Consider the following 21,831-nt stretch of genomic DNA (forward strand, 5'->3'; position numbering starts at 1 on the left):
TAAACACTCTAATGAGTGCCTTGAGTTTTGGAAGTCTGGAGCGCACCATAGGAAGATAATATTGGAAAAAAATGACTGCTTCTAAAGAGCAGTAGCCTGATGTGGTCAAACATTGCACAGACTTCCTAGTGAGGTAGTTGATACCCCATCCAGTGACTGCCAGTCTTCAAGAGGCATTTGAATAAAACTGTGGCTATGCTTTAACTTCTGGTTAGCCTTGAAGTGGTTGGGCAGGTGGGTGTTAAGTCCATTTCAACTGGTCATATTCTGTTCTAAAAATATGTATCTAATTAAATCAAACAAATGAAAGGTGAGTTGCCTTTTATTTTCTTTACGTTGTTTTCCAGTTCGAATTGAAAATTACTTGTCTTCAGGTTTTGTAGTTACATTTAATTATCAGTGTTGATCTTGTTGAGTGCAAGAATTCAAAGTTTGCTTGTATAACCATAGTGGCTTTGCTGGGCTGAAATCATGATGGTGCGAGTCAGTTTTTTGTATTGGATCTAGGTCAACACAGTTCCATCACTTCTGTTATCTTGTTCGAGAACATAAACAGCTTTTTGTTGCAGTTTAACCAGTGTTGCTGATTACCAACCATTGTCTGTTGTCCACCAGTGTTAATTTTAAGACCATTTCTACATTCATTGGACTCTATCAGTAACTGTTACTGATAAGAAAGACTGTTTACACCTGTATGATAATGGTGCAGAAGTAACTGGTGTAGTTTAGCAGCATGTGTTTTATTTCATCGGCTTTCTGTTTTTCAGACCTCTAAGAGCCTTTAATTACACCAATATGAGACCAGTGAATATCTCTGATGGGTGTTAAGTAACTAGTAGGCAACTGGTAGGTAGGTGTGTGTTTAGATCCCTTTAGGGACAGCTCTTGGTGTGCCCACAAATTAGATTAACTTAGTTTACAGTGGCTGCGCTGGAAATCAGTCTGTTTTGAGTGAGAGCAAATACGAGAAAGTGAACCCTCTTTCTCTCCAGTAACTCAATTTTAAAGTTCATCTACTTAAAATAATGAAAATATGCATTAAGTCCTTTAGTCCTCTATGCTAGCTATCTATTACAATCACTCTTCACTTTACCATGCACTTGAAATTTATGTGTTCATAAAGGTGAAATTGTCCTCCTGGCATTGCTGATGGTGGGGAAATTTTGAACTACAGTAAAGAATTTGCTGTTTTTAGTGGAACTGTTGTTTTGCAGCACAGATTAGTGTGTTCTCTGACAGCTACTGTGTTTGTGATAATTCTGCTTAGGAATAGCCTGCAGAACAACTTCTTCCAGCTCTATTGTTTTTAAGTAATCCCTGTCAACATCAGGTATTGAAAATGTGCCATGTTCTTGAACAGCTGCTAAGCGTATTTTCTGGCACGTGGCCATCTGTAGATATATTGTTGTAACCTGTTAGTATAGAAAATGAAATGGCCACTTCCTCCCAGATCGGTGAGATTGTGGCCAGTGAGAAGAGGAAGAAAAGGTCCCGAGTTGTAAGTCAGAAATATTTCTTCTTTTCAAGAAGATTGTAAATGAGACTTAATCAGTAGCCTCTGTTACTCACCTCATGAAGTGCTTTCCTGAGTGTGAGGATGTATTTATCACATGCTTTCCTGAATCTGGTTCAAAGTTCACACTGCTGTTTGACTTTGGGCTGAGATAAGCTGTGCAATTGTAGTTGTAGCCAAGTTACAACCAAGGTAATAGCCAGAAAGTATATTTAAAATAATTTTAAAAAATAAGTTTTCAGGTGCTTTCCATTTCTGATGAACTAGAGAGACAATGCAATGATAAATTTGAAACTTAAGATAAGTGAGGAGATAACTATTGTAGAGAATTCAGTGAGTGGAAACTTTGGGGGGAAGAAGAAAGGGAAGTCATTGCAAGATACTTTTGTGTCTCTATTTATATACAGCTTTCACCTTCAATAGGACTGACCAGTTGGGAAAAATGAGTTTACAAAATGCATCTTTCATGGTCATTCAGTGATATCCTATTGAATGCTGAGCTGATCAGAGGACTTCTAGTTTGGAGCAGCATGTGGGCTGAAGTTTTGAAGGTTGTTTATAATTTCTTCGCACAGAGGATGTGGCATCTTGCATGTATTCTTCACTTGAACTATACCATAGAAGAATCTGTTTAATTCTAGCTTCCTCTTGGTCACTTGGTGATCTGGTTCATCCCTTAACAAAGCCTCTACAGTTTCCTTCAGTTGTACAAATTAGAAGTGGAAAAAATTATTAGGAGTATATTGTCCTATGAACAGGACACATGTTCCTTTGCCAGAAAGATTTTCACTAGTTTCTTTGTACCTTCTGTTTGTTTCTTCTGAAGTTCCTTACGGTATCCATCAAGGATTTTGCTAGTGGTGAACTGGGTAAGGATTTCTGGGGCCTGCTAATTAATTTTTCTGGATCAGAGCACTATAAAATGATGCCAGATCAGCACCGTGATTTCTTGGGTTAGACAAAATAGTTTACTTTAGAAGGTTCCCGTTCTTTTGAAAGAATGGTTAAGAAGGATGCTGCTGCAGGCTATGTTTAAGCATTGTCATTACATAGTTACCATGATATAAATTACTGCCAGAAATCATGATTGCATGTAATCTTCACTTAATCGTTATCTCGTAGTCAGTGTGTATCACTTGAAAACCACTAACATCTGTGCTAATTGTCTGTGCCTGTATAGTAACAAATATTGCAAGAAGTAAAAGAGGAATGAAAGCTGAAGGTAGTCTCCATACTAAGATAAAAAGGTATAGATGTAATTTACATCATGTTAAAAAATGTAAATATAGCCTGGTGAAGCATTGTTTGTAGAAAATCCATCTGGTACAGGTTTTAACCATGTGCTCCAGGTAATAAGCTGTGAAATAGAATGGAATTATATAGACCAATTATATTTTGTGGTTTGCAGATATGTAACTCCCTTTAACTCTTCTTTTATTGTATCCAGAGTAGCTTGACATTTATATGGTGTTTGCTTGTTTAATTTGTTAAACAATTAATGTGCTGATGTTTATTTGGGTGATTGCTGCTAGGTGTTTTATGGAAAGTGTGAAATGACACTTGTTTTAGTTCTCTTACTTATTGATCTCTCTTAAAACCAGGTTTAAGTAATGCAATAATTGCATTGCAGTGCCTAAAGGCCACTTTTATGCCTGAAGATGTTTGAGCTACTTAGAGCATCTTGTCTTTTCAGATACCTATTGGTACCCATACGCAGGTTATTTTTAAGTATGTAATGATAATGCATGCTGGAAAACACTTCCATACCCTTTGTTTCCTCCTCTTCTCCCTCCTTCCTTGTGGGCATTATACCTAACGTAGTAGCTGAAAACAGGTCAAAGATATATGCAGTGTATCTGTTTTGATTTTTCTTTCTTTATTTTGAAATCTTGGACTTCACTATCACTTCGCAAACCCACAAAGCTTATGTTTTTATGGCTAATGTGTAAATAGTGCTAATTTAATACTTCCTAGGGTGATTTTTCTATTTGTATGGATCAAGTTACATCTTCAGGTTACAAGTATACAGATAATGCAATTTCTATTTGAGTATGTTCATGAAATCACATAAAATGAAAGATCCTTATGTTACACTTTATGGCTTGCAGTATGGTAGAAACAAATCAGGACAGCTTTGTTAACGCATGGTTATTGTTTGTCAGTAATTGTTCTTCTGATCTCTTTGTTTTTGTCCTTTCACTTAATCTGAGCATTCTTTATCGATATTTATGGGCTATTTATGTTCTTTGATATCACTGAGACATGCTGTACTTTGTGTAATACTGGTTGACAGAGGGGTAAGTTCCCCCGGTTTCCTCTTGTGGTGTCTTAGGAAGCCATGTTTAACTAATTATGTGACTGAAGAGTAATGATACAACCACAGGAAATCCTGTGGCTGAAACCAGCTTAGTTCTCTACTTTTGATAATTGTTTTGTATTTGCAGGATATTGCATTTCGTTTAGGGCTGCGTTGTATTTTGAGTTTTAAAAGATGATGCTTGTTGCAACCCAGAATAATTTTATATATGTATATATATATAGACACAAACACAATGCGCATGTAAATAAAAATATTTTTGTATATGAAATATCTAAAATAAAATATATCAAATTTTCAGAAGAAAGTTTAGATACAGCTGCATATATATATATAAATATATCCCTTTAAGTATTTTAAAATATTTGGTTACCATTTCTAGGTAAAAAAAGGGAAAGGTCCAAAATTCATCGGCATGTCTGTTTTTCTTTGGATGTACTGTTACTGATATGCCTTCTTATTTGTAAGTTAAGGAAATATATCCCTAAAATAAAGGACAAGGGAGGAATTAAATGCTTCAAGAACGAAAGATGATGTGAGCACTAAATGAGCTAGGGAAAAAGGGTCTGGAAATGCTGAGATCTTCAGCCCTTGGGTTATCGCTAGCCTTGATATTTGTAGTCTTTAACTCCTGAGCTCTGAGTGTCAGCCATCTGATAATGCTTGTGGCTGTTACTTACTGGATGTTCACAGCCTAGGTGCCATGTGATGCTGGAGTTGCTCAGTCTGGCAAGGAACCTGTGCTTTTATGTTGCTGTCACATGTCATGAAGTAGAGTGAACGCCGTTCTGTACCTGCTGGATGAGCACTGTTCATCTGCTTGGGGTGGTTTGAATATGCCTCTGAAGCCTTCTGAGGGTGGTGTTCCCTCTGGGTAGTTGATAAGAAGATTACAAAGGAGAGAGAAAGGGGGCAGTAACAGTAGAGATAGCAGTACAAAGCAGTTTTAGAAATGTTGATTTAATCAAAATCTGTTTGTTTTTTTTCTTTGAATTCTGTTCCTGTAATTCTTTTTTTTTCTCTTAGAGACCAGTATACAGAGCTTTCAGTGATAGAAATATTACAGGCAGAAGTGTTAACCATAGAATTCTATGTAATATGTCCAAGTACCTGTTTATTTAAACAGGAACAAACTGGTCAGTACTAACAATATTAATGTGCACTTCCACTGTTGAGCTGAATATATACATCTTGAATACGTTGTTCTTCAAAACTTAAATTTAAAGCTCAGAAATCATGGAAATTTATTTTCAAGGTTGATAACATCTAAAAACTTGTAGGAAATGGTATTTTAGATATAGTAGCAGTAGGACTTAATAGGTAGTCAGAAAATGGCTGAAAATGACAGCAGAATTGGAACTGAATTTACTGTTTTCTTCCTTGCTTGAAGCATTAAGAATGTTCTGTAATGTAATAATTGTTGTCATCAGTAACAAACGTAGGGGAGAAGCTGGCTGTTTGCTAAAAGAATTAGGATGATTGATTATCTAATGCAGAAGTCTGGACCAGAGGTGGAGATGTGGGTGGCTTTGCCAGACTGCCTGGGTCATCAGGAAGTGCCTGTGAAGTTTAAGTAGCACTCTAGGTATGTTTTTTTGGAAACTTCTTTCTTGTTTCACAACAAAGATTAGGGATATTTTGTAACATTTCACTTGGGCTGTGTTTTCACACTATGTTCTGACCAACATAGGAAGGTGATGGGATGAAAGAGTGCAGAAATTGACATTTGATTATGTGCAGTTATAAATGATAGAAAAGGCAAAGGAATTCCTGTCATCCAGTGTAGCTTAAAGCTTATGTAAGTATATCAGAAATTATAGCACGTATCTCATTTAATCACAGAATACACCATGTTATCCTGCTGAAGACTGAGACATCACCCAACAACAACAACAAAAAAAAAAAAGCTCAAAACATTCTCCAAGAAAACCTATTGGCTTGACCATAGTGACCTGAATATGAAGCATGAGACCTGAGAACTGATGAAAACGTAGCTGGTTTATGTCAGCTGGAGATCTGGCTCACTACTTCAATTGAAGCAATTCACTGTTTTTTTGTTTACTTATTTCCTCTTCTAATGAGTTCTTCATGTGCAGTTTGTAAACATAACAATGGTAATACCATACAAATTATTAGTAGGTGTAGCAGAAATGGCAAGTCACAGCCTGGACCAGCGTCTGAGCATGTGGTGGGAAGGCAGGGCCAGCCCAGGGGAGCTCAGCTGCGTGCAGTGCATGAATGACCAGAAGGGTTGGAGCCTGCTCCCAGACCTCACTTAGGGGTTGGCAGTAGAGATAAGGGGATCTTGGTGGAAATCCCTGCCTACTGGAGGCCTTCCAAAGATAAGCAGTTTTTCTTTCTTTGTTTCTGTATCTGTGGCTGCTGCATTTGGACTTGTTCTTGTTTGCTGCAGCCTAGGATTGTGCTGCTTTGCTATTATTGCTGTACTTTGCATCACATTGTAGCATTACAGTACGAAGTACTTAAACCAGCATATAGTATCTCCCATCAGCTCCCAGTCTCCTTCAAAATTACTTAGGTAGCCAGGGAGGAAGAAGTTGCATGAGAACACTTCTTTTTTTCCAATCCATACCATGCTTTTAAATGGTCTTTTTGGGGAACTAGAGCTGTTCTCTGCTATCTTTCCCTTGCTTTTTTAATTACTGTGACCAACTCCAACATTCTTAGAGCTTTAAAAACCCATAGCAGGATGAGAAAATGTCGAGCTTTGTACTTTTCCTCATCCAAAATAAAGCTATTACTAGAACTGCATTATATAGCAAAACCTAATGTGTGGTCAAAAAGAGGCAGCACTTTTTTCCTGATAGCAATTTCAGGCTGAGGGAAAAGTGTATGAAAGAAGTAATACAGGTGAAAACTGTGGTGGAAGAGGGAGAAATCTTTCCTTGGAAAGGCTGAGTTCCTATTTGTAGCACTGTTGCAGAAGGTGTTCATTAGTTATAGAGGTGGGAGTAGAGATGATTAGCATAAAGAAAGGAGTAGACCAAATATCTAATTTTTTTTGAGGTGGCTTACTTCAAAGCTTTCAGTGTGCATGAGTACTGGCTTTTTTGTTTTTATTTTAAGCAAGTAGGTAATTTTTCCTTTTAGGCTTAGCACTGAGGGTGTTTCTCTTGATGAGGATCGCCTCAGCACATGGAATTAATAAATTAGCATTATATAGCACATGTAGTAAATTGAATATTATGGATATTAGCACATTTCTTTGCTTAATGAGAGACCCTTGCTTTCTTCAGGTAAATGGATGTTGCTCTGCTGGAAGCATACCTTCAGCTAATTTGCTGGCATCAGATAAGGATTCAGGATCTTCATTTCCATGAGAATATACTTTCTTTGTAGATGTTTTAAGGAATATGTGAGGTTACTCTGGATCAAGCGTCTTCCCAGTGTTAGACACTAGTGGTGGTAATGTTTTAATGCATATTCTTTTCTCCCAGTTTCTGCACTTTGTGAGAATGGCCTTGAATTTGGGCAAAGAATTAAGGAAACTTGCAGCTCCTCATTCTCGAACCTTAGCCTGTTATCTTGAACCTTAGCCTGTTATTTGCTGTTAAGACTGCTCTTTTTGCTTCTGTATTACTGTCAGTGTTTTCTTGTTTGTTCCTTGCTCTTTTTGCTTCTGTATTACTGTCAGTGTTTTCTTGTTGGTTCCTTGCAGGAACTAAAGCTTTCTCTAGAGGCTGGGGATGCTTAGCTATATAAAAAAAAAAGTTCAAAGGAACAGACTTCTCTGAAACATGACTGGCTAGTGCTGTCCCAAGTTTTCTTTAAAGCTGTGAAGTCTTTCCTTGTATGTAACTGTAAACATAAAAGATCTTAAGGCAAGTGATATCTCAAGACTTGAGCTGTAGCTTTGAAATACTGAGGACCAAGCTCTAGATGAACTTATGTAGAACACTGTGATAGCTGGAGTTCATGATCAGATACATCATACGTGGTTGCAATACTGATGCATAATATTGTCCAAAGTGGAAACAGATCCTAATCCTATTGATATAGTTAATTTATTATTATTTACAGGTTGTCAGCTTGCTAAGTCCACTGCAGACAACGCTCTTGCATACAACCTAGACTATCTGGTTGATAAATGACACTTTTTTCCTGATCTAAGGTACACGGTACTGACAATTGTTGAATTTCTAAGGCTGACACTTTCTGTGAGCTTCTGATGCTCTTCAGATTGAAGTCCTCACTGATGTTAGAACAAAGCTGTGCCGTTCACAGAAATATTTGCTAAAAGCTTATAGAGGGAATTACAGAGTGACACTTCTGAGTTATAGTGTAGGCAAGTTGGCATCGTGACCCTTTGTAACTTTACAGATAAAGATGAAAGCTGGGAGTCGTTTATTGTTGAACAACTTTTTAAATAGGGAAAATGTGTTGTGGAAATGACAGCTGCTTTGCTTTCTGAAACGTATTTCATTGTCGATCAAATGTGTTGTGCTTGGATCAGAAGTCTCATGCGTGGAACCTTTGGAGAGCTGTGCTTGTTATGGTTTGAAGGAGCAGCATTCATCTCTAAATTTAATGCCAGATGACCATTTCTTAAAAGACTGCAGCTGTTATTTGCTCAGACTAGTGTAACTAATTTGTTTGGTCAGCTGCAAGGCTAATGAATCACTTTTGCATTATACCTGGTATTATATATTAATAAATGATTTCCACTAACACCTACGCTGAGTCTGTTTAAGGGGGGATATGTGTCACAGAGGTGCTAAATGTAATGTGCTTCCTCAGTTTTGATGTCTCACCCTTAGTTGATTAAAATTAATATTTTTATTAATTTTTATAGTCATATTTATGGTCATACTATTTGTAAAGCAAACATAATACAGCAACTCTGTGTAGCTTGTATTCTCAGCAGCTTGTTTAGGTGTTGTGGCAGGGGCACGGGGAGCTGTGGAAGAGAAGAGGTGGCAGTAGGTGTGGTTTGAGTGTGGGAATCGGTGCGAGTTGTGAGTCATGGCATTCTGCACTGGTGACTTTCTGGGGAGTGTGTAATGATTCTTTGGCAGAGGTAGATCCTCTTGTCTGCTTCTGGTGAAGTAATACTGGCAGGTCAGTTTGAAGCTGAATCTGCTAAGCTGGTTTGCCTGTATTGTGCAGCTTTAATTTGTTCTAATGCATTAATTTATAAAAAGCCAATGAAGCAAATCAGTGTTCAGACAAGATATTCTATAGTATTTACAGAGAAAGTGTAGGGAGTTTTGGTTGATACAAATGATTTTAAGTTCATTGCTAGTGGACATTAGTGTCATTGTGCACTTGGAATGGGTAGATTTGTGACTTAATTTCAAGTGTTCCTGATTTGGTCTAATTCATAGGACAAAAGGGTAAAAAATAATTATAGGATTTGTCTGTTGTCAATGAATTCACTGTAGACAGTTTAAACAAAGTTGTGGCTGGGAGTTTTTATTAACTGGTTATCATTTCCTGGATTTTCTGATCCCTTCTGTTCTTTGCAGTTCTGAGCACTTCAAAAATACAACTGGTGAATGCCTTTTAGGAACTTTAATAGGATAATCAGAATTTTCCCTGAAGACTTTGCAGTAAGTGTTCGCTGTGCTGCTCTCAGAAGTGGTGTTCTTCTGCTATGCTACACTGTTATCAACAAACCCTTAGGAGGTTTAAAGTACCGAGTGAGCAGGGAAACCTGTAATGTTTTATGGCTATCTTTTAACAGGGGCTTTAAGAAGATAAATAATAAAATAGGGACACTAAATAAAATCCAATTAGTGTTTTTTGAAATGCTTCAGCTCCAGTGGTAATATAAGCAGTGTTCAGAATCTCTTAGTACTAGCTGACTGCCTTTGTGAGTTCAAAAAGTATTCAGTTGAAAATGTGAACTTCCATACAGAACATTTAAGCGTAACATCAGTATGTTTATTCTAGTTACTCACACAGGCCCCATAGAGCTCTCAGTTTAGATAGCAGCCAGAGTCATGAGCTGGAAGACATCTCTGACCTGAGGGAAGGAAGAGAGGGATGACAGGTGGTGTGTCTATTATTCAGGAATTTTTGTTCATGACAAATTCAGAACTAAACTGAAGAGTGTTTCACAGGGAACAGTCTCCAACTTGAAGAGCACTCACAAGCTGTAGATGTGAACAAAGTGGTAAGGGCTGAGTTTTTCTTCTTGGTTGTGATGCAAATAATTATTGTGTTTGGAAACTTTTCTTTTAGATATGCTTAGGCTTTAGTTTGGGGCAGTGTTCTCTTTTATGGTCGCAGACACTATTTTATTTTGGAGCTCTTGACCATTGATTATATTCCTTTATCTTGTGACAAAAGTCAAACAAACGTAACATTGACACTGGTTTTTGAATTTCAAAGAAATATTCCCCACCGCAACCCCGAGATGTAACATAGCTGCTTTGTGTGCGTGTCTTCTGTTAGCTGCTCATCTTGAATAGGGAGTCACAAACTTAGTGTGGTCAAGTGGGATATTTATAATCAGTATCTTTGGTTATTCAATCTGGCTTTCAGGCCTTTGAGTGGCAGTCAAGATCCTCTCATCCTAATTGGTGGTCAGAACTAGTTCTATGATTTCTTTGCTGTTAATGTTTCTTATGTTAATTCATTTGCTAGTCCTTAATTGCTGTCCTTAATAGTCATAATAACTACGTAAGCACTTTCTTATGTTAAATATGCTAAATATGCTACCGTATTTAACAATCTTAATGCTCTGCTGTGGCTGATTGTACCTGATTGGTCTGTATGCTTTGTTCACATGAGTAATTGTCCCACTGGAAAGTTTTGCCAGGAAATATTCTGCCTTGCAGCTGTAATTGAATGGATTTGAACAAGCAGAGACAGCTGGGTCCTGTTTTGGTCTTGATTTGTAGGGACTCAAGGGGTTGGGAGAGTGGGAAAAGGATCCTGTGCCAGTTGAGTGAGTTCAAATGAGGAAAAAGCTTTACTCCCTTGACTATTCTGCATTTCAACTATTAATACAGCAATAGAGCCTATTCAGATAGGCTAGTTTTATGTTCTTTGTGTTTTTTGAAAGAAAGAAGGCTTGTGTGCTTAGGTATTGTCTTTTTTGAAATGTAATGTCTTAACACATAAAGCACAATTTTCCAGGTCAACCACCCAGCTTTAATCGTAGGATCTTATGGAGTGCAGGAAGGAAGCTGGGAAGTCCTTACAATAACCAAGGAAAAACATGCTATTGGAAGTTCTTTCATGGGAACATTCACACCATAATTAAACAACAACAAAAGCAAACAAAAAAAAAATCCCCAAACCTCTGGCATGACGGAAGAAGAAAGTAGCTGAGAGAATTTGGACTTGAATCTGAGTTAGTACTTTAAATCCTTCCACTACCTGTATTTCATAGTGGTCTTGATGTGTAACAGAAGCTTTTTACCAGTTCTTTTAAATGATGCTGTTGGAGCAGGTCCAGAGGAGGAGTGTGAAGATGATCAGTGGGTTGGAGCACCTCCTCTATGGGGGCAGGCTGAGAGAACTGTGGCTCTGCAGCCAGGAGAAGAAGGCTCCATGGAGGTCTGATGAATTAGGTACCCATTATTTTTAAATCTAGAAAAGGTGATGATAAGAGCAGGTAGCAAATATCTTCTTGCAAATGTAGTGAGATATTGTTTGCATTAGTAGAGTCATTCAAATTTAGGAATGACTGTTGCTGTGAAGCCCCAAGATAGGGGTCTAGCTGAATTAATGCAGTTTTTTTCCATATTTCTAAATTTTTTTCCAAACATTAGTTTTAGCACAGTGGCCTAAAATGTACTTTTGAGTTTTTATGATGTGAACAATGTTGTACTTCTTGTATTGCAGAATGGAAGATGTTGAATTATACTTATTTGGTGTTATTTTGGTTTGATTGAGTCTGATGGTGCTGTCTGATCTCTACACAGGGTCTGAGGTCAGCTTTCATGCATCTTAAGTTGACTTTTTGCCTTCTGTCCTCCCCAGACTGTACTATGGCTCCTCAGAGTGCTTCAGAATTTCCTCCCTGGTGCTTGGTTTCCAAAATCCACCAGGGACTTAAAAAATATTGAGCTCCATCTGCAGACCAGAGGATCTCTTTGGAAATTGCTCTCATCCTTAGGTCTGCTCAAACATGTCCACCCCCACCCCACTGCCCCAAAGTTTCTGTAACTTTTGAGCAAATATCTTCATCTGGCTGTGTTCTTGTAACAGAGTGTGTGGGAATCTGTTAGCCTCCATGTTAAAGAAGAACCTTTTAGAAGAAATAATTGTTTGTTATGGAGAAATTGTAAAGTTGAAAGCCATTATGTGCCACGCGTTTTGCTGAAGATGTCAGGAGGCAGGCAGCAGCATGCGTGCAGGGTAGTCAGCATCTTCAGTTACATTCATATTCATAGTATAGATGCCTGATGTCTTAATTGCACAAAGTAGTGTATGTGTCTTGTTCCATTATTTAGTTATCCTTAAAGCTAGATTTCCCCACCCTGCTAAGTCTTCTAGTAAATCTTCAAGGATTTACTTGTACCTAGTGGATTTTCTTCTGCATTTGGTGACTCTAGAAAATTGTTTTCTTTTCTCTACTTCCTAGCATTTATTTTTCTTATGACTTAAGCGTGTTTCTAAAATATTTTAATACCTGTAACTGGAGTCCTTTTATTTTTAATGTGCAATTTCCATTGAAATATTTATACAAAATAGCTAGACTGATAATACTTGAAGATAATAAACAGTAACTAGAAGCTGTGCAGTGACCTGCCTGGGAAGTGTGGTTGCTTTCCTGTAGTGACTAAATGGGTACTTTCTCTCCTGAGTACTTCGGCATTTGCATTTAAATTGAAGGATTTATTTCCTATGCTCTTCTGAAATATTATTTACTGCTTTACCTTTTAGCGTGTGTTGTTTTTTCCATGGCTTTTCCTTTCAGGTTTCTCATAAACAAAACCTTTGTGATGACATTTGGAAAATTCTTTGCTTTTTAGCCATGTTCACTGAATGTTTTACGCATCTAAACAAGTGGGCCATAGTATCACAGTTTGCAAATGGTTTCTCCTTCACTGTGTCACATGTGTACAGCAACCTCTCTACTGTCTGTATCCGGGGAGGGAGGGGGGGAAGCCATAGAGCAAAGAGAAAGCAAAGAAAATTTGGGAAAAATGCCTTGTATTTGGAGACGGAGAGCAGTTTGTATTGAAGCAAGTTCTTCTCTGATCAATTAGTTTGAAATGGGAACAATTAATCCTTGACTTAAAGCTATTTTTTTTCTTTCCTCTACTTGCTACCTCTTTTCCTCTTAAGCTGATAAATACAACCAAACAATCCTGTCGTGTTATGTCAACATTGTAGGAGAAACGTTGTCTTTAATCAATGTATTAGTAAAGAAATGCTTTAGTTTGAGTGTAGCCTATCATAACAGGCATATAGCAATGCATCTCTGTGTTACTTTAGGGAATGAGATTCAAACAAGACTTAAGTTTCACCACCCTGCAAACACATACTTGCAAGAGCTCACAGATCTGAGGTCTTTCTGAGGTAGCACTGTTGGGCATGCTGAAATAAGAGATTTCATGCAGAAGCATGCAGGGCAGGTCAGATGCACTGCTTTGTGAGAATCCCTTTTTTAATTTGAAGCACCCCTTAAGGGTGCTTCAAAAACCCTTTTGTTGTTTAGGAAAATGCTTATGCTGCTGTCAAAGTCAAGATTTTGTTAGAAGTTCAATTTTGTTAATTCATGTTAGTCATCTTTTTTGAAGTAGTAGTAGACTTCAGTGGTTCAGCTGCACTGAAGTTTGAATAATGGATGTTGCCATGAGGAGAAATGGAAATAAAGAATATTAATCAGCATTATTTTACAGCGATTGCTTAGTCAAGGGGGAAGCAAAGATGAGTGTAGCTGAGAAATAGAGTGCTGGATCTGGTGCATGATTGTGGACTTGAGAATAAAGAGCAATTCATCTTGTTCAAGTGAACCCAATCAGGTTTATTGTAGGCAGTTCACATTTGAATGGTACTGAACTTTCAAATAATTCTTTTTTTTTTTAATTAGAGTTACCTTAAAACTTTGTTCTCCGGAGATCTTCAAGGAGTAATGATAAGTTACTAAAGGGTTATTGAAGTCATAGTTGAATCGTGACTTAAAATCATATTTTGTGAAACAGACAAACAAAAACACCCATGCTTTTATGGTTGTGTCAGTGCATAAGAAGCAGTTGCATTGCCCAGCTTGAATATGGAGAGCAAGCAAAAAGTGTGCAGTTACAACTGTGGAATTAATATAGGGTGATGACACTGAAATGGTATGGGGAGTGGTGTATGGGCAGAGCTATGGAGGTGGGAACACTTCTGTGGCTGTAGGAATGGTGTTGCATTTTGTGAACAGGAACTTGAAATTGTAGTAGAAAGCAGTTGAAGAAACTGTAGTAGTATCTTGTTTTTTATTGCACTTAGTGACTCGACACTCAGAAGCAACTCTTTACTGTGATGTATTCATGAAGTGCAGTACAATCTACTTCATTTTTGCTGTTTTCAGAGCAGCTTATGGGACTGCCCAATCAGTGTAAAATAATGCAGGCAGTGTTCAAGAGTCAATTTATCCAGTGACAAAAAGCAAAAGCTTCTAACAGAAAAGAAATAGATGTGTTTTGAACTTGCTTTTAATGTTTGAACTTCAGTTAGCTGTGAAGTCTGGATCACAACACATGACTTTGGACAGAAGATTTCATTTCAAACCTGTTGTCCATAGGGGCAGAGTGAGAACTGTAACTCTATGTGCTTGCGTGATACTCGTCTCCAGGAGTTCTCCAAAGTCCCAGGCACAACTGGAGAATTGTTATAATGCAAACATGAATAACAGCATCAGTGAAATATGCTGTCTGGGATGTACTCATGTGGTTTTGAGCAGGCTTATGCTATGCTTGTAAAGAGGAAAGAAGATATTTTGTTACATGATACGTCAGTTCATTTGGTGGGTGCTTGCCTGCGACATGCTGTAGAGCAGTGTGTCTGCTATTACAGCTTGACTCTATTATCAGCCTTCTGCTCCGAGGCCCTTGCAGCTTGCTGGGAAGGGTCTGCAATAAAGCCTATTGAATACTTCAGGGTAAAAGCACTTTGATGGAGGTTAGAAACAAGACTCAAATAATTCACGTGCTCAGTGTGTGTGAGCTTTGGCGGGTTTGTATTTCTACATATTTTTAGCATCTAGATACACTTAAACTTTATAGCTATACCAACAAGTCATTTTAGAGGAGGGGAGCTTATGAAGAATTTGATCATCCCCACTATCCACAAGTCTTAGAGCATATTCTTGAACTCAAAGAGATTAAAAGAGCTTTGGAGTTCAACAAAGTTTTTACTGCTTTTTCTTAGAAATGAAAATAAATGAAGTGAGTTGTTTACGTAAGATGTAGTGAGGCTGTCAGTATCAGTAAAACATTAAAGGTGACCTTAGTATATTTCTTTATACAGATGACTATAAGAACAGACTTGAAAATTCCTAAAGGAGGAGGAAGGTGTACTGATGTACAGCTCAAGTACTTGTTAGTCAGATGCAGCTTAATGGCAAATAAGTGGGAGCAAAGCCTTCAAAACTAGTTGTGGTAAAAGGAGAAATGTACTGGGAAATTGGAGGAAGAGCGGTGTCAGGTCTTCCTTGCCAGCGCTGGGACTTTGGAAGAGAGACTTCAGATGGGCAGAAGAGAGGAAGGAAAGGGAGGGAATCACAAAACTTGCAATTAGGGCTGCAAACAGAGCTGGGCTCAGCTGGAGGCTTTTGTGACTTGCAGGATGAAGGGATGGAGATGTCCTGGTAAAAAGGGACAGCCATAAGCAGACTGATTTAAAAGTGAGTGTAGTGTGGATGTGGAGACACTGGAGGTGACAGCATGACATGGGTAGAGGGCAGAGTGATGTGCTGAGTGCTGGCTCTTAGGGTAGAGATGGGACTGAATACCTGAGAGGGAAAGTGATGGGATGAAAAGCTGCAGGGAAAAGGTGAAACTGATCACCTATTTGTGAGAAGGGAAGGTAGTGTAACTCATGCTGCAGTATTAGATGTTGGACTGAAATCCTTAGCATTTTTCTTCCTTTGTCTTCAGAACTGGAACAGAGGACTCTTATGAAATACTAAACAAGCAGGCAGCTTGTATAGGGTGAACAGCAGCTGCAGCACAGGCCCTTCGGTTGCTGAGCAGTAAGTGCCTGCCTTATGGGGGCCAAAGTCACTGCCTTTGTTCTGGTTAGACACTTCCATGGTATTACAGTATGGAGCAGCATTTCTGGAGGTTGTTTTTTATTTTTATTCAGGTGAGAGATTATCTAAATTGTATATTTGAACAACTGCTTAATTAAGGATGCAAAACCATGCGTGCAGAATGAAGGAAACTGCAGAATTAATGATGCCTCTGCAACCCCCTTGAGGGGGCTTTACAGGCTTCCTTTGGGGTTAGAAAATACCTATTCTTGAGAAGGGAGATCCGTTACTTGACAGGTGCTCATTTCCTTTTTTTCCCCCCAACTCTCCAAGAAATTCTCCAAAAAAAAAAAAAGTAATTGCATGATTTGTTTCTTGAATAAGAGTAGCACTTTGCTCAGGTGATCTCCAGCTCCTAATCTTCACCAAGGGTAAAATAGTATTTTCCAAGAGTCTAGTTGTTAAATGGTGATAGCTTCATTTTATGTGATAAAACTGAGGACTTGTGGGATTATACATTTTAAACAGACATTGATTCTTCATCGCATTTGTAATTCTAAACATGGCTCCAATTGTTTTGAGTGCAGGCATGCAGTGTTTTCAGGCAGTCAAATAGCAGCAAAATTGAGTTCAGTCAGATACTGAGGAATGTGAAGTTTAATCTTGTCAGACAGCGTGAGGGATAGAGTCTAAGCAGCATTCAACTATGTGATCACGGCCTCCTTCTTCTTCCTTTATTAGCCTTTCACACTTCCAAAGTAGTGTGTACATAATTATTTTTTACTGCTCTTGTTTTGCTCCCAGAGCATCTCTACACTCTGCTGGGTGAAACAGGAATCCTGTGGTAAAGGTTGTACTGACAGTGCTATGAGAACTGCGTCAGAATTCAATGTGCAGCAGGATGGACTGATGTTCAACATTTTGTTTTGCTGCTGGTATAGTAATATTTAAACATGAACTGGTTCACCAAAACCTGTGTGATGAGAAAGGATAGTGACACAAAAAAATAACGGCTGTATTCTTGATGTAGTGTGGAAGGGTTACCCAGACCTGCAGTGAATGTTTTATGAATGCATGGATTATTTTTCATTGGAGACTTTGGAGGTGGGGCAGAACCATTCATGTGTGTTTGGGAAAGATTTTATTTCTGTCTTTGATTTTAAAATTCCTGCTGAAGAATCTTGTGGTAGCTGTAGCCAAAGATGGCTGGATGGTCTCCAGTTGACCTAGATGAGAACAGATTACTTTTTTTTTTTCCCCTCAGGATCCAGAATATTGTCTGTCTGTACCACAGTACAGGAATTTGTGGACATACTTCTCATTCTTGGAAAATGACAGATACTTAACTTGTGCATACAGATGTTGGCACTTAATTGATCGTCAGGAAAAACACGTTAAAAATGTTCTGAGGGACTGAAAAATGACTCTCAACTGTGAAAACTTGGGAAGGGTATTTGAGGCTTGCAATTTTTTCATGTAGTCTTAAATCAAGTTCTGTGGTTCAGCTGTTATCTGCCATGTTTTGTCCCTGATATCTTCCAAGAGAGAAGAAACTACCAGGAAGCTTTATTGTGTTGCCTTGCCAATCTTAGATGGGCAGAGAGGAGGTGGTGCTTCATCTCCCAATTAAGTTGAGCTGCTCTTTAAGCAGCTCTGCCCTGCTGACTGTCTGCTGTTTCTTTGGAGGAGTTGTGTTGACTTTGGAAGGAGCATTCTTGTACCTCTTCTCTGGAGCTTTTAGACACGTCCACTTGTGGTTTTCTTAATTCAGAAATGCATTTTATGCATTTCATAATCACAACTGATAAAGCCAGTTAAAAATAAATACAAGATTGAATGTATTAAGTAAGATCACTTGTTAACTTCCAGGAATTTAGCAGAAATTCAAAGCTACAAACAAACAAGGCTATCTCAGTGCATTCCGCTTTCTTCTTTGTTTCTGTTGTATTTGTTTTGTGTTTGCAAGACCTGTTAGGAGAAATTCAAGAGCCTCTGGGAGGGTGTGGAGTGACAGTGTCGAGGTTGTGTGGGTTTTCTCCTTAGCAAGGGAAATGTGCTCCATGAATTTTTCTTAATTATTTTTAACTGGTGAAGGAAAAGGGGTTTTCTCTTGAGATGGCAAGCAGCTAGCTTTCCATGGCTATTGTATTCTTTTATTGCTGTTCTTTGTTTCCTTCATAACAAACTTTCATCATTTCTGTCAACAGTTCTGATGGATACAGCATTTAGTTTCTAAATCTCTTGCTTACTGAGGTATTTTATATGAAACAGAGCAGTGGGCAGAAGCCTGGTTTTGCTGTGTGACACCTGGATTACTGAGGAGGAAGCATGTTTTATCATTCCTTTGAGAGGCAGGGCATAGATATCATAACTCAGATTCTCTATCTGATACAGTCTTTCACTGAAGCAGTTAGTTGTCCTGCTTACCTGTAAAATAACTGTGGCATCGGTGAGACACCAAGGAGAATTCCCTGGTATTGTCCCATTCAGTTTCATTTAATTTATAAATCAGTTGCGGGAGTGCATTTTTCAGTTACTTTGAGCTCCAGGCCTGCAGATGCTTAGCACTTTCTTTAGACGGTCAATCTGATCCTTATCTCACTAGGGTTTAATTTCAGCCCATGCATAAAATAGCTCTGGTTCTCTGCAGTGGTTTGCTGGGGAAGGAAAGGGTCAGTTGCAGTTGAGGGAGAGAGAGAAGGAACTGTGCCATCCCAGCCAGCAGGTTCACCCTGACTGATAAGAATTTCAGGGCTTGCTCTGCCCAAACTTTGCAGATTGGGAACAGGAAGGTAAGAGAATGAGGCAGGAAGGCTAACTTTGCAAATGAGACTTTGGTAATGCTCTATTTTCTGTGTGTTTTCATGTTGTTTTTTTTTAATTACTTATTGATTGATGTTGTTTGGTATCATGTACATTTATAATTACAGTGCTCAACTGTATTGGGCTATCAGCCCTTCAGGAGGTGGACTCTTATCTCCAACAGTTAAAAATTAAATCTCTTGGTATTCAATATTTCTTAGCACTGCTTACCTGCACTTCACCTTGCACCTTGTCAGGCTGTTTAGGTTTGATGTCTTCTTCAGAACCAATACGAGCTGGCATGTCTGCTTTGGCAGAGGGAGTCTTGGTGACTGGTTTGGTGTGCTTGTAATATGTTACTCCAAGGGAAATTACAGACTGGTTTCAGCTAGAATAATTTGGAACAATTGTAGAGTTCTTCTCATACTGTTGTTGGTTTTTTTTTGTTGTTGTTGTTGTTGTTATTTTTTGGTAACAGTTTGATTGCATTGTAAACAGAAGTAGAATGAAAATTTTGAATGTAAAATGTGAGGAACAACCCGTAGAGACTTAAATCACCTGAAGAAATAGTCATGACAGGTTCACCTTATTAGAAAATAGCTTTGCCTAGTTACTAGTACGTTGCTTTCCCTTGAGGCTGAGTTGTCAGATGGCTTTTTCTTGCCACATGTGATTAAGTGTAAGGAATCTTTGCCAAGAAGATGATGGTTCAGTTTTCCCAGGCAGATTGAGATCTGAACTGTTGACCAGGTTGGGTGGCCAGTGTTTCTGTAGAATATTTCTTGCAGATAAAGATGTATCCATCCATCTCTGTAGCAGTAACAGCAACAGCATATCAATATTTTTCAGACTAACCATCTCTGAATTCTCTATATGTGACTCAGCAGTACTGGTGACTGTAGATGATACACTGGTGAATCTGTAAGTTTTATATCATGAGTTTATGGTTCCTGCTAAGTTGAGAATCCCTGTGCTGAATGAATACATGAGCCAGGGGACGTGCTGCCCGTACTTCTCTTCTGCCTTGGAAGAGAAAGAATTCAACTTGGCATAACTAGCTCCTGCTCCTTGGTGCTTGGCTAGTAGTTGTGAAAAGGGATGTGGGAGGGGGAAGAGCTATTGCTCTGTGTATTTCTGTAGGTTGAATTAAGTGCTAAAGGAAATGCCCTCCTCTCCTGAGGCACTTTTTGCTATTAAAAAGCTGCAGGCAGGCACTAGTATTGATCAAGGAAACTGCAGCTCTCTGAAAAAGGGGATGTTATTTTCCAATTTTAATTTGCTTATGATTCTATTAAAGGAGATGAGCATGTAAATAGAGGAGCGGGCTGTGTCCCAGAATATTTAAATTTGGGAGCCCTTTGTATTGCAGGGGCCCCTTTGAGGAAATAGTATTTTGGAAACTGTCCCCTGACCTTGGGGTTTGCTGTCTTCATAACAGCTCACACAGCACTGCCAAACTAGTTGCAGGCTATGAGGTTAATGGGCAGATTTTTTGCAAGGCTCACTGCATGAAATTACCATCTGAAGATGTGCCTTCCAAGACCCTTGACCAGGCTGAATTTTCTGTACTAAAGATTATTGTTGCCACAAGAATATCAAATGTTTGAACAGCAGACAAACAATGTTGATGAAGCACACTGACCTTTTTTAGAACAGGCTATTTAGAGCACATTCCTAGGGCAAGTCTTTCTTTTCTTGGACTGTATCTTGCTTCATAAAACTGTTGGCTATAAGTTGATGTGTCTGTTGCTAGAGATGGTTAAAAGATATTAAAGAGAGGGGTTTACAAACTTTTCCTCTAATGCTGATACTACAGATCATTAAACCAAATCCGAGCATGTTTTAGTCTGTTGTATTTTACTGTATCCGTTTTAATGATGTTTATTTTTCCATTGTCCCTATGGGAACCCTGGAAGATTCCAAAATGTAATAATTAAAGAACGACAGGCCTTTCTTTACAATATAAAGTGAGAAAGAGTTTTGTGGTTTAAACAGCTATGCTGTTGCTTGTTAACAAGATATTTTGCCTGTTACTCTAGCCAGGCCTATAATGGTCAAAAAATGTTGAAGTCAAGAGCACCACGTTTGTTTTCAATCAGTTGTTTTTCAAGTTAGAAGAATTTAATGACTGGTTTTAATTTGTTCAGTGGTGTTCGTCAGTAGTATTTAATACTTGTGTTAAATCCCTTATATTCTCTTAGTAAAGGAGTACTTGTCACTTGTTTTGTCTCAATACTTCTTTTTGAGGTACAAATCACTGATTGTAGGTTTGATATCTCCGTGGACTTGAGAAAAATACTATTTAAAATGTACATCTTGAAAGAATACCTGTATTTTAGTTGTGTAATGAGTGTTCTGAGTGAAACAGTTATAAGATTAAGGTAAAATTATTAGTAAAGTGTAAATCTCAGAGTCTCATGGCTGTATTTTTACTATTTGGACCTAAAATCTGTTGGCTTTTTTCCTCATTTGTTTATTGAAGCCAAAGCTGATGTTTCTGGAGCTAGAACAAATGTAATTGCTGTTACAGAGTTGATTGTTTGCATCTGAGGAATCTTAGAAAAATTAAGTTCAGATTTCTTGACCTCTGTGTCGGCTTGTACTGTTGTTGCTACAGTGCCAGGGATTTTAGGAAGGAGAAATGGAGCTGATAGGAAAATTCTGAAGAACACTGTTAATTTTGTAGTGCAGTGATACCAATTATTTTATGGCTTGTACAGTCAAACTATATGAGAATTAAGAAAAACCTTATTTCCAGACTTGTTAACAGACTGTTGAACAGGTTTATTTGTAGATAGTTCAGCCTCCCTTTTTTTTTTCCATTACGAAGTCAGGTGAGAGCTGCCATTACAAGCTGGGGGATCTCTCAGTTGTTTGAATGTACTCTGGCAAGGTAGTACCTTTTTAGGAGTTATGTTTCAACTTCTATATGGATGGATACAGGTTTTTTTTGGTTTGTTTCTTTTTATTTTCCCCTTCTTTTAATCTTCTCAGTATGAAAGGTTAGGAATAAAAGTTTGAGTCAGCCTCAGTGTTTACCAT

General features: G+C 38.3%; 1 protein-coding gene across 8 annotated transcripts in view; it reads left to right on the plus strand.

The window, feature by feature from the left end:
• The window catches only part of CDC42BPA (CDC42 binding protein kinase alpha), a 155,088-nt gene that overhangs the window by 19,070 nt on the left and 114,187 nt on the right, over positions 1-21,831 (plus strand). The window lies entirely within an intron of this gene.

Source organism: Cyrtonyx montezumae, unplaced genomic scaffold (assembly GCF_038088225.1).
Source record: "Cyrtonyx montezumae isolate F1298 unplaced genomic scaffold, pur_monq_1.0 scaffold_24, whole genome shotgun sequence".
NCBI lineage: Eukaryota > Metazoa > Chordata > Aves > Galliformes > Odontophoridae > Cyrtonyx > Cyrtonyx montezumae.